Here is a 14,088-nt window from a genome sequence, read left to right on the forward strand (position 1 = left end):
CAGTCTATACAATAACCTTACAATGTACAAACAATTATTATCCCTGCCTTACACAGGGTGAAACAGGCGTAGTTTAGGTCATAGCCAGGAAGTGACAGAGTGGGATCTTAAAGCAGCTCTGTCTGACCCTCTGCCTCAGAGGACAGGACATAGTAGTCTCCAAAGCAGTGGTTCTCAACCCTGTTTGACATTAGAACCACCCAGGGAGCTTTAAAAAATGTTAATACCTAGGCTACACTGAAACCAATTAAATCGGAGTCTCTGAGGATGGACTCAGGCACTGATGGTTTTTTAGAGCTCTCCCGGGACATTCTAATGTGCGTCCTGGATTGAGAACCACTGTTCTGAATTCTCCTCCAGCTCCAGGATTCTTTCTACCACTTTCCTTTTAGAGCAGAGGATTTCCCTGCAGTGGGACAGTCTGGACCTCCCTATAAAGCTCCTCAGGTCCCTTCCTTCATTACCCTCCATCCCTTCCTCCCCATTCACTTTGTCACCAGCTCCATTCAGATACAGTTGCCAGGTTTAGCAAATAAAAAAACCCAGGACACCCAGTTAAATCTGAATTTCAGATAAACAACAAAAATTTTTAGCCTAATGTTTCATGTTTGTGGCATACTTATACTAGTAAGTTATTTGTTGATTCTTTGAAATTCAAATTTAATGGAAGACCCTGCATTTCATCTGGCAACCCTATATTTAAAGCTCCAGTTTACAGAACACCCAGTGTTGGTAGAACCTTCTGTCTGGAAGCAGGCAGCCTTCAAGCCTTCTGTGTCCCCCAGGCTCCCCTTGGCATTGCCAGCCCACCCCTCCCCACCTCACCTGCCACAGTAGAACTCAGCGGCTGGACAGAACCTGACGCGCCCATCTCATCTCGTCCTCCTTTTATAAATACCACACTCATATTTCTCAGTGACTTCTTCCAGTTTATCTTCCTCACTTTTTCCTCTGAGTCTCCACAGCATTTTGTTTGAGACCAACGAACAGATGAATTTATGAGTTCATTCTGTGTGTTGTGAGACGCTGCACGTCTGTTTCCTCGATTTGTCCTTGAAAGCATCTTCAGGCTGGAGCCCTTGTCTTGTTCACATTCCAGTCCCCTCAGCACTTATGTCTCTTGGGTGTGGCAGCAGCCACAGAGGCACTTAGGAAGCTGGGCAGTTGCAGTCCTCCTTGCCCCCTCCTCCTTTAAGGCTTACAGCTGTCTTTGCTTTGGCAAATCTCCTCTTCCCTGAGAGCCAGGCTCTAGGGCATACAGTTTAAGGAGGCACTCACTCTCAGGGTCTTGCAAGTACTGCACCTGAACTGGCATGACCCTGAGAGTGAGTGCCTCCTTAAATTGTACACCACAGTGCCTCAGCCTCACTTGCCTCCCCCTTAGTCTGGCCCTACCTCTTGGGGAAGGAAGGAGCACTTACTGCCTGGCCCCAAAAGAGAACAGGCCTCGGATCACCCAAGTAACAGAGCGCGTTTTCCAACCCCAGCTGCTAGATGTGTGTCTCCCTTGCCTCATCCACTACATATGGAGGCTGGGACCAGGCCTATGGTTGGGTCTGTGGGGCCACCAGCACATTGTGAGAGCAAAACACACAGTCTAGGTATGCAGAAGAGTCCCCCAAACTTTGAGGTCTACAGGCAAATATTTAGGAAATATGTAGTAAAAATGAGAATCAGTTCCTGTCCTCAAGGAGTTCATGGTGTGTTAAGTATCCTAACTTAAATTTATATACTGTTAATAAAATAGATTCTTCCAAAAAGAAAAAATCAATCACAAAACTTTCTGCATCATCTTTAGCAGAAATAAGGTCTTTGAGGCTACTAACCAGCTGTGTTATCGCAGAAGTCACTTAACCTCGTGGATCTTTGTTTCTTTGTTTGCAAGGTGATGGGGATCAGATGAGACAATCTCTAGACCCCTCTGTATGTTAAAACTTCCATGATTTCTCTTATCTTAATATTTCATTCCCTACTAAACTGGCACTTAACTCCTACCAAGTGACAAAAATATTTCTATTTTGGAGACCTTTCTAGATTTATCACTTATTTTAATCTAGTTCCATAATCTGGCAATGCTTTGTCTAAAACCTGTATTATAATTTTTAAAATGCAATTTGTCCTTTATAACTCTTTTTTCATGTCCCATAAAAATGATGGATAGGGGAAAGTAGATAAAGCTACAGATCAATCTTAGATTCTGATAATCTAATAAATGCTTTGCGCACCAATCTTGCAGTTTATGACCTCTTGCCAATTGATTTATGGCCTTGTAGTAAATTTTCTCTCCCACTTATCCAATATTTATTGGAACATCTTGTTCTTAACAGACAAAGTACTGTATAAAACATCTGTCAAAACAAAAGGCAATTCACTTAAATATCTTTTACTTCCAAATCTACTTCTGTGATTCTTTCCAGCATCCAGATTGCAAAACAACAAGCCATGCTATGCACAACCTTTGAGCAAGGTTTCAGGGAAATGGAATATACCTGAAAAATCATTAAAACAAACGTTCATCTGAAAGGCGTGAAAAATCCTTATTTACTCCACATTAGGGGCTGGACCCTGGCCAGATTGACGCTGGCTCACCCAGTGGTTCCCAATCTTTTGATCAGGAATAGCTCTGTTATTTTCCTTCAGAGACCCCACGATTTCAAAGATTTCATCAGAAACAAACTTCATCTCCTTGGTGGGGACTAGCTGAATTATCGGCCCAAAGATATTAACCACCAATTTCCCTAGTTAGTCTGTGATAATCCACGTTCACTCACAGAGTTGATAGAATTCCAGCCAGAAACAAAGGGAAAAAAATGTTTGTACAATTTCTTTGGGCATTTTGCAAAACTGAAATACTCTCAGGGTCTCTCCCTTCTACTGTCTTTGACGGAACCACCAAGTAAAATATAAACTGAAACGTTTTTTTCACTCAGATCCGCGTTTTCCTACTATCAAGTCTAATGAGGAAAAAAAGAGCCTAATTCTCTAAGAATTGCAGTAGCGAGAGGGAACCTCGGGTTCTTTGCGGCAGAGATGCACGCGCCTGTACTTCTTGTAGCGTTTCCTTCGTGTCTGGGTGAGAAGTGCTCTGATCAGTGTCCTCAACCCCTCATTTTGACTTGCAGACCCCCGAGCTCTACTCTGAAGGTCAGTTTATGGATGGCTCATGTATGTGGCTTAGTGAGCCCTAAGTTGCAATGTTTCCACAGTTTAAATTTCTCCAGAATTCAAGGTTCCAATTTTGTTGTTCTTCCTGCTAAATGCTCCCCAAATGTAACATGGATCGATGACATATTGAAAGCATATGTATGTTTACCTCCATATTGATGTCATTTCCTATAACACCAGGAATTATATGTGAAGTGCAGGGAGGTGGGGTGTGAGGGGGGGAATCTGACAGGTAGAAGCAAAGGCCAAATGTAGTCCAGGAGAGGACTCTGTAGTGTTTTTGATGTTAAAGTTGAAGACTGAAATATATTCTCGTCTTAAAGGGGGAAAAGAAAGCATCACATAGATGGACATCAAGTGTACTTGAACCATTTTCTCTTCCATCCTGAATCATAGGAAATTTTGGAAATGGCCTTAACTGTAAATTTTCATATTAACTGTCACCGGGGTGGCTATTTTTCCTCTGAGATTAACCCTTCAATCATGATATTTCCATATTCACAGGGAGTAGAGATAGAACAGATAACTCTAGTCAACAGAATGTCTTGTTCCCCAGTTCTCTTATATGCATTGCTGACAGCCAAAGGGAAAAGAGAGGGAGATGCAGGTTAGAATAATAGGGGTAGAGTCTTACAAATAGTTGTTTTTTGTCATCCCTGGCCTGGGTGCTCCCAGCTCCTCTGTAGACAGAATGCATTTTAAGTTCCATTTTTAGAACTCTGCCACTAAAGGCCAAATACAGTTTTTTAAAGCTTGAAAATTGCCCTTGGGGATTTAACGTTTAAATGTTAGCCCTAAGTTTTTCTAATACTGAGAAAAACTCCAGTGAAAGGAGGTGGACCTGCAAGACCCTTTGTTTGCCCCCTACAGTCCCCAAACCTCTCCGAGAGGTGCCCACTTCCAGAACAGGACTGAGGCAAAACTGTGAAGAAGCAATGTGAGCAGCGAGGCCCTGGGGTTACTACTCACTGTGTCCCCGTGTCCCCTGCCTTCTCGGGTAAAGCACAGATGCCGCAAAGGTCACCCACCCAGGGCCTGCCTGTCTGTCACAGCAGTGCCCCTCGCTGACCCGCTTCCCATGGGCCCAGGGTCCTGCCCCCAGAGAGCATGGGCTCCTAGATCAAAAGTCCCAGATGGGTACTGGCTGGCTGGAGGACCTTGGGCAAGTTACTCAGTCTTTCTGTATATCAGTCTTCTAACTTGTAGGATGGGTTTTGTGAAGATGAAATAATATGATGCACACAAAGCACTTAGTGCAGTGACCAGCACTACTAGGGACACAGGAAATACTGACTTTTCTTATTAGTATGATCAACATTTGGGTGGAAGTAAGCAGGTGTGATAGTGCCTCAACACTTTCCCTTGCATCTCCACATCCAAATGCCTTAGGCCAGAGTATGGAGACCCCTGGATCTTGACCTAATGCCACCGTATAAGGCTGCTTGTGGCCAGAGTATGTGACCACGAAGGAGGCCTGAGCCATCCTTGGCAGCCAGAGCTGGAAAGGCGGGGAGATGGTGGTGACATTCACCAAAGCCCTCCCCTGAAGGTTCCTGGAGCTCTGGCTGGGCGCCTAGCCTGGGGATGCTGCCGGGAGTGAGCAGAGCTGGTTCCTGTCCTCAAGGAGGTTCCAGTTAGGCAGGATACAGAGTAGCTAACAGATCATAGCCTTGAAGGTGTCCAGAAGTTTCCCTTCTATTCTACCGGCTACAGGCACTGCCCTTCCCATGATGTTCACTCCCTGCCTAGCTCCACCCCGCCCCCACCTGTTGGAAGTTTGGACCATTTCTCCCTATTCCTACATGATGCCCCTCTGCTGTAGGTCCCCATTACACTCAGGCTATGGTCCTTGTCTGTACAGAGCCACTTACCAGGTGGACCAGCCCAGCTGCACGGTACGAAGGGCAGAGCGAGAACTGTCTGTCTGGCAGATCCTTAATATGGTCTGTCAGTCTGTAACCTTCAGGTAGGGCCCAACGGGCTCAGTTCCTAGGGAAGCTCCATCTCCCTGATATTCCTACTAACAAACAGTAGTTTCAAAACTTCACATAACATCGACAGAACTTCCAGTAGGTGAGAAGCACTACGCTAAGCACTTGATATATATTATCTCACTCACTCGTCTTATCAACTTTTGAAATCAGTGCTATAATTATCCTGATTTTATAGATGAGGAAACCAAGGCTTACCAAGGCTTACCAAGGCTAAGGAGCATGGCCAGATCCCAGAGTTTGCCAGGTGCAGAGCTGGGGCTGAATTCTGTTTCATATTCTTTCTTTTCTGTTCCATGTGGCTTCTGCTGGTGGCCCAGGCACTTCTTGCCATTTCTGGTGCTCAAGTTCTGTTCCATTCAAAGCTTTATCTCTCTGTCTGACATTCAAGTCCTTCCACGGTTGGGGACCAGCCAGCCCCCTGCAGTCACCTGTCCTCTCCCCCTCAGTCACCCCAGACTGCTCTCTACCCTTGCACCACCAGCCAGCGGTCCAATGTCCCCCTGCCAAAGACCCCTGCAGCCTCCAGGGCCTGGCTTGAATGGTGCTGTCTCTGCCATGATCTCCATGACCTCACCTCCCTGATTCTCTGGCAACACTTCAAAGATCTTGCCTCTCCATCTGAAGGCTCAGTTCTGCAAGCACTTGTCCAGCTGTTTATCTTCCTATAACTCCTAGCACTGAGCAGTGCACACTGAAGGCGCTGGGGGTGTGTGTACAATCTTGCCTCTGCCCAAGGCCGCATTCCCCATGACACAGATGAGGTAAAAAGGCTTAACCACATGTAGGCTGTTGGTCTGGCTTTTTTTTTTTTTTTTTTTTTTGGTACGCGGGCCTCTCACTGTTGTGGCCTCTCCCATTGCGGAGCACAGGCTCCAGACGCGCAGGCTCAGCAGCCATGGCTCATGGGCCCAGCCGCTCCGCGGCATGTGGGATCTTCCCGGACTGGGACACGAACCTGTGTCCCCTGCATCGGCAGGTGGACTCTCAACCACTGCGCCACCAGGAAAGCCCTGATCTGGCATTTTGAATTATTACTGCTGGGTTGCTTGTCTGTTGTCGCCATGTTGACCAGTCAATAAATAAACAATAAGAAAGGGCTGGAAAACCATGGCATGATGGTGCTTTGGAAAAATGATGAGATGTGCAACATCTGTCTGCTCTGTTGCTTGTTTTACCTCTTCTTCAAGGTGTGCCTTCGCAAGCCCAGTGACCTGTCACTTGCCCTTGGGCATGGTATCAAAACCTATTTGCAGAGCCTTCATTCACCCCCAGGAGTGACCAATTGAAAGTTTTCTTCCTGGGAGGTGACCTTTTTGAACTGGAACCCGAGCCTTAAGGTAAGGAATCGATGGAGGGATTGTAGGCATCCTCAGGCAAGGGGAAATTGCTTAGCTCCCTGGAATTACAACGAGGCTACCAGAGTTTGTCCTCGTGTGGACATTTTTGTTATTCCCTAAGGGGTACTTTTTTTTTTTTTGCAGAAAGATCTCAGGGTGGGAAGCTTGGGGCCCCGCTGGCTGGGGGAGTTCCTGTGCCAGCTGACAAGTATGTCTGTCAGCTCCCAAAGAAAGGGACGCCCCACAACCTGACCTTGCTCTTCTCCTCTTACCTCCAGGGCTGCTCCTCCGTGGGCGCCTCTCCTTCCCCTCGCCCTCCAACAATGGCTGCTTTCAGTCCCTGCCCTTCTCTTCGTCATGCCCTTCTTTACCGGCTCATCCATTCTCATGCTTTCATTAGCACCTCTTTGCAGATGACGTGCAAGTCAACCTTTCCAGCCACGACCCTTTCCTGTGCCCCAGACTGCATTTCCAATTGCTGACAGGACATCTCCACTCACACCCTGAAGCCCCCCAGCCTCAGTGTGTCCAAAGCGCACCTCTCTCTACCTGCTCACCCCATTCAAGATGTGCAGGTGCCTCACCATGTGTCCATTTCAGTCGGGGCTCCTGCCAGACTTTCTAGAGTTCCTGACTAGAAACTTGGAGTCAGTTATCAAAAGTCTATTAAATGCCTGTTGTGTGTCAGGCAGCCCACTTAAGCTTGAGGTAGAGGGATGAATAAAAGTCACCGAGAGATCTTAAGGCACTCAGTCTAGGGAAGGGAGAGATGCATCAACAGTTCCAGGCAATCACTAGAAGAGAGAGGTGTGCAGGATGCTCTGCACGGAAATATTCAACTGATGTTTCTTGGTGAGGAGCCTCTCAGTCTTGGCTGGCCTTGACTTTCCTCCCCATCCCTACTGCCATCCTCTTGGTTCAATCCCACATCATTCACACCTAGAGTACTGTAACTGCCTTCTCTCTGTCTCCTTAATTGTGAATTTCTCTCCATCACCAGCTAATTTCCCCAAACTACGAATGTCACCAGTTACGCCAATTCTCAAGAAAAAGAAATCCACCCTGGGGCCCCATCCTTGCCCTGTAGCCTGATTTCGACACAGTGATTGGTATGTGGGCTCTAGAGTCATGCTCACTGGACTGGAATTTCAGCTCTGCCAGTTAATTGCTGTGGACCTCTGGCAAACTGCTTAACCTTCCCATGTCTCAGTTTCCTCATCTGTAAAATAGGGATAATAATACTACTTACCTTATAGAGTTATAAGGAGAGAATGAGTTAATATAGGCAAAAATTATAGCAAGCACTGAGTGGTAGCTGCTATTATTATTCCTTTCTACTGCTTCCAAGTCATAAGGGCCCTTTGCTCTGCAGAGGCCTCCTCATGGACCTTGGGGACTTGGTCTCTGTTTCCCATGATGACATCCCTACCTGAGACACCAGGCTTCTCTGGTTATGCCGCTCCTGCCCATCTACGAGACCCAGCTCAGTTCCCTGAAGCTGCAGGTAATGTCCCCAGCTTCTGGGGACTTCTGTCACCTGGGCTTGGATCACAGATATAAGAAATGCCCTTAAAAACAGTTCTTTGTAGACTCCCCCTAAATATACTACCCTTCCCTCAAACAAGCAGGTTAAAATGGGCAGCATTTAACATGAAAACACAGTCACCTCCTGCATGGATTAGGGAACAACCTCCTAGCTGCCATTTGCACCCTCTCGGATCAGGGGCTGACAACCCTTTCTGGTATAGCATCAAATACCACCCATTTTAGGCATTGTGGGCCATGTGCCTACAGCTCAACCCTCAAACCCTCAGCTCTGCTGTTGTCCTGAGAAAGCAGCCAGAGTCAATAGGTGGTTGTGTTCAGATAAAACTTTCTTTATAAGAGCAGGGGCTGGGCCCGATGTGGCAGCGGGCTATAGTTTGGCGACCCTGCTCCAGATGAGAGCCTGTCTGCTGGACAAACTGCTCAACAAGCCTCCCAGGATCCTCCTCCCAGGAACAGATTATTTCCTTCTTGTTTGGTCTCTAGTCAGCCTCAGCGAGTGCTGAAGTGGCCTGGGGTGCTAAGGGGAGCACTGTTCCTCCTCTGACAGCTCTGTTCCTGAGATCAGCCAGAGCAAGGGAGGAAGGGACTCAGGGGGTGCTGAAGACAATTCGGCAAAAGGAAGTCAGAGGTTCTTCGCATCCCCTTCTTCCTCCCTAACCCGCGGTCCGTTCACGCTGCTCTCAGCCCTAGTCCCAGAGGTCGATAAATTCACATTTTATAACCACCACAGACAGATTTTTATTATTAAGAAAGGAAATTAAAAGTCTCAAGTGTAGATAATATGGAGTCCACTACACAAATTGACAATAGCCAGGAAATTAGAAACTTAGGGCTCCAAGCTTCCCCACTGACAGGCCTTTCCTTTGGCCTGTCATCTCTGCGGGCTGGCCTGGGGTGGCTTCAGGGCGTGGTGGTGTCAGTGGTCCCAGAGCTTCTCTGTGGGCTGAGACGCTTTGCCCAGTATTGCTTTGGCATTTGTGAGGGTCCCTCTGCCCCAGACCCCTTCTCCCCTTTGCCCTCCTAGAGGGTTAGTGGGGAAGGCAATCGACTCCCCAGAGTTAAGTCCCAAGCGCTAAACCCTGGTTACCCTCTCTTAATGGAATCTTTCTTTAAGGGAGACAGAAACACCTCTCGGGGACTGCCCTGCTTACATTTCCACCACCCTTGGGGTTGTCACCAGGGGATTAATTATAATTTAAATCTACGGGTACTTGAGAGAAGGTGAACTATTTGCCCTCCCCTAGCACCTGACATTTAGAACACTGGACAATGAAAGGTGGCTTTGTTTATTTATTGAGCTATTATGGCTTAATGTTAAAAGGGCTTCCTGACAAGGACTGAAAAAAAAAAAAAACCTCCCGTTGGGGATTAAATTTTTAAGCACAAATTGCTTTGTTACTGGTCACTATTTGAGAAAAAACTCAGTGAAAGCTTGATATTGCATACGTTTTTCTATATCTCACTGGGTATGCCGAAAGTAAATGCCTTCTCCAGTATTTCCGACATCTGGTCTCAATATTCGCAAGTCTTTGTTTCATGTACTTTTGATAGACAACATTTTTTTTGTGTGTGTGTAAAGCATTTTGTTATTAGATTCTATGAAATGTTGATATTAATCTGAGCTGCCCTGATCTTCATGGAACACAGGCCTATCTGAAACTTTCCTTGGGTGCATCTTTGGGAGAGTATTTTGGGGATTATGCAATATATTTTGACATCCTTCCACGGACATCTGACTTTGTTTGGTAGAAACACTGTGTGTGCTTTTAACCCAGAGGCCCCCTGGGCAGGGTTGCTGCTCACTTCAAATCTCCACAACCAGCATATTGGGTGCTGTTACAAAGGAACATTGGCAGGTTAAGGTCAGAGGTCAGGATTTGCCTCCTCCAATTAGTGTTCTTGGAACCAAAGCAATTGAAGGACTTTGTGAATAGAGCGGTGAATTGTATTTTGAAGGGGCCTTCAACCCTTTCTGGATTGTAATGGACTTAAAAGCTGAGGTCTATTTCCCGAGAGTCCATTTTCTAGTAGGCCGGCTCATGCCGAGCTTGGAAGACAAGTTGCTCCCTAGACTTGGCCAGGCCTGTTTGCAAATGGGCAAAAATGACCTGGTCATATGCAGAGTGATGACCACTGTCACCGTCAGCAGCTTTAAGCAAAAAAAAAAACGTGCTCATGAAAGTAAAATTTAGGTTGATGAAAATGTAGGGTGGTGGTGCCATTTCCGTGGAAGAACTCGGGCTGAGGACATGTGGTGGATTGAGGCAAGGTGACCTGGCAGCCATCAGCATCTCAGACCTGGACATTCTGGGACCTGGTTAAGGTCACAGCAAGTTAGCGTTAAGAGCAGTACTAGATCATGGGTCCAGGGCTGAGCGTCCCCACTTACGAATCACCAGAGGATGGAATAGAGACTCGGCTTCCCTGACTGGAAATGCTGATTTCCGTTTACATGTATTTCATGTATTTTTCTTTTAAATTTGTAAAGTGTTAGTAAAACTTTCTAACATGGACCGCATAGGCTAGTGGAGAGAAACTAAAACCTGGACATTAAGGACCTTAGGGATATAGTGATGTGTGGACATTTGCAGAATGGCCACCCACGTGCCCCTTCTCAATCCTCTTTCCATAGCACCTGCTTTACCTCAAGAGAATGCCATAGGCTTTTATAACATTGAAAAAAACCTCATACAATTCTACTTTGAACTAAACTTCATTACTGAGTGGTTGATTCACAGGTGTTCTCTTAAGTTCACTGAAGAAGAAAATTAAATAGAAATGCATTGTCCAGTCTAATAAATTAAGATAGAATTAGAAACCTTGGATGAGAAAAATCCCAGAGCATTCCAGCCAAAGGTTAGTGGTGCCTCAAAAGAGAAAAAGATCTTTTAATCCCCAGGATGAACATTCATTTTGGCAATCAAGTTATAAAGACTTATAAAGTTACCAGGTGCTCTCAGAGTCACAGTGGCCTGCCCCATTTGTTTAAATTCTACATATTGATGGAAGGATCTCCAAGACCTATTGTTCAGAGAAAAGAGCAAGGTGGAAAACAGTGTGCATAGCATGCTATATATGGTGACAAAATTAAGAATATCTGTATCTGTGTAAGTATAGAATATATCTCGAAGGATATACAAAAGCTGGCAAGATTGCATTCAGGAAGGTAAGACGGATGGTTAGGCCCAGAGCAGGATTTGCTTTTCACTGCAGAGCCTTTTGTATCTTTTGAAACACAGATGATGTACATGCATTACCTGTTACTCCCAAAATAGTTAAGGCCAATAAATGAAAAAATAACTCCTTACTGAGCCCTCTATCTACTCTCTATAGTCTTTTGAAACTCAACTTTTCAGAAGAAAACTTGCCAACACAATTTATAGAAACAAGTATTTTTACCCCAGCTGCTCTCTGTCCCACTGGCAGGCCAACCAACAAAATCCCCCAATACCATGATTTTTAATAAAGTAGTAAAATCTGTCAACCCTTTACCCCCTCCCCCTTTTATTTCAGCAATCACGCCACAGAAAATTGAACAGGATGCGAGATATCCAAAACGGTTTTGCATTTAGACTGACGGCTTCTAATGTTTACAAACAGATGCCTCTAAGTGTGGAAAGATATGCTTGATTGTTTGGGATCCACCTGCAGAGGGATAAGCTTATTTCCAAAAAGTGTACTCAGAGGTGGGGTAAGGTATATGGTGAATGATAAAATGAATAAAAGCGACTCTAAAAATGTCACATGGGGGAAGGAAATGAGAGTAAAGGGGAAATGGGCCCCTACAATCCCTTAATATTCCAAATATAATTGCCATCTGACTCAGATTGTCTCAAAGGTTATTGGGTATAGGTCATTTTTTAGTGGCATATCTTTGTCATTAACAAAATAATAATTTGGAGGGGCAGCCTGTAATGATTTCACCACAGAGTTTAAGTAGCTAGGTTATTGTCTCACTTTCTTCCATAGATCCATAGAGATCTCCTGGGAATGAAGTGGAACAAAAATATTTCCTACGGTTGGGAGTTTTAGGGTCTGGTTTAGATCTACAGTGGATCTCTTAAGGGACAGGAAGTACAGACCAGGGCAAAGGGATGGAGCCAGTGCCCATTTCTGTTCTGCCACTAGGTAGCTTTAGATAAGCCACACACTGTTTTTGAATTTTAGTTTTCACATCTATAACAATGGGGTTGAGAATACTAACCTGGAAGGGCTGTTATGAGGACTGTGAAAACTGGTATCAGCACCTGTGTGTGTTCAGCACTTAGGTTGGTTCCTTTCCCTTTGCAGAGATCCCCGAGAACCACTATCCCCACAATGGCTGCAGCCCTGTTCTCTTTTTACAAGCTGCCTGGGTAAGTGTTCCAGAATTCTGACCTTCCATGGAAATCGATGAGTGCTTGCTCAAAGGCCCCTGATGTGCTACAGATGACATTACCTGTTGGAGACAGAGCTTTCTCAAGAGGAGCTTGAATTTCCTTTACTTGGAGCAATGCTATTTCACAGTCTCTCAGTAGATGTCAGCAGTACAGCAAACATCCCTGTGCCACAGTGGAAGCAGGTTGGTTTTCAAAACATTAAGAAATAAAAACCAACGCTCACCCAATTAAAAAATAAAAACCAGAGCTCGCCTTTGCAATTCCTTTCAGAAGTCCCAGAATCAAAAAGGTGAGATCTACTGGCCTCACAGTAGATTCTTGAGAGGTTTACCAAGGGCACATTTGCATTTTAAAGGCAACCTTTTATTCCCTCTAATGCAAACATCATCCCAGAGATGGGTAGGGATTATAGCAACCTTTCTAGAATTTTCTACAAGTTTATCTTGCATTTACCCTCCAGGCAAGAGTGAAATAATAGAACATGTCCAATATTTTGCTTCTGCCTGTGAAGTAAATCAAAACCGTGGGAATGTTTTCCCCTAACTTAATTTACTGCTGTCTCCTTGAATATATCTTTCATTGTATTCAATTAACCCTCTGATTGAGACCACAGAAAACGACAATGAGGTCGAAGAATAAGACAGAGTTTTCAGAAAAAAGGGGATGATTGGAGTTTGTGGCCAAGTAATATTTGGATGTGGATATTGACCCAAAGTTTTGCTTATGACATTTAATCTATAAGCTGACTCTCCTTCCCTCTCCCTTCTGCATTCCTGCCTGACCCACCCCCAGGTGTGACATGAGCTAGATCAGTACTGCAAAGATGTGGGAATGTCTCTATTACTTACATACCCTTTTCTCCCTCACAGTATGTAATTTTGCTGCCAAACTTGACTTCACACTAGGTTGGTTCTTGGATTTTATGCTTCCCTTGCTTCTGCTCCTCACAGCTTTCTCCTGAGGCTTCAGTCTGCAGTGGTTTCCTGCCATTCCTATCACAGTCTACGTTTTGGTTGGTGGGAATAGATCACGTCCAGGGTTTGAGAACTCACAGCGACTGTCTTTAGGTAGTGAGCTACTTGTCATTAGGAGTATTTGTTCAGTGGTTCTCAAACAGCCAGCACATTGGGATCATCTGAGAAGGAAATAACTAGGGTGACCAATTGTCCCAGTTTTCCAGGGACTGTCCCAGCACTCTAAGTCTCAGGCCCCAGGGAACCCTTTTGTTCTGGGCAAATTGAGATGCTTGGTCATTTGGCTAATGTTAGGTTCCATTCCCAGAGATTCTGGTTTAAGTGAGCATTAGGAGTTTAAAAAACTTCCCAGGTGATTCTAATGTGCAGTCAAGGTTTAGAACCATTGACCTTGAGACCAAATGACCATGGTCAGAAATGCTATAGAAGGGGCTCCTGGGTAAGCTGTGGGAAGAGGTGGCTTTGCAGGTTTTCTGTAACTGTCAGAGCCTTGACCTGGGATGTGGCCTCGTTTCTAACACGAGCCACTTTACTCTTGTATAGGAAGGCGTAGGGCTGCTATTAGGGTGAGGCAAGTGGGGCAGTAGCCTTGTGCACAAGGTTTAGGGGGGCACCCAAAACCACAGTAATCAACATAAATAATATTTGAATATTTCAAGAACTAAGTTAATGCAAATGATTCACACTGAAC

The sequence above is a fragment of the Hyperoodon ampullatus genome (assembly GCF_949752795.1).
Source record: "Hyperoodon ampullatus genome assembly, chromosome: 3".
NCBI classification, from domain to species: Eukaryota; Metazoa; Chordata; class Mammalia; order Artiodactyla; family Ziphiidae; genus Hyperoodon; species Hyperoodon ampullatus.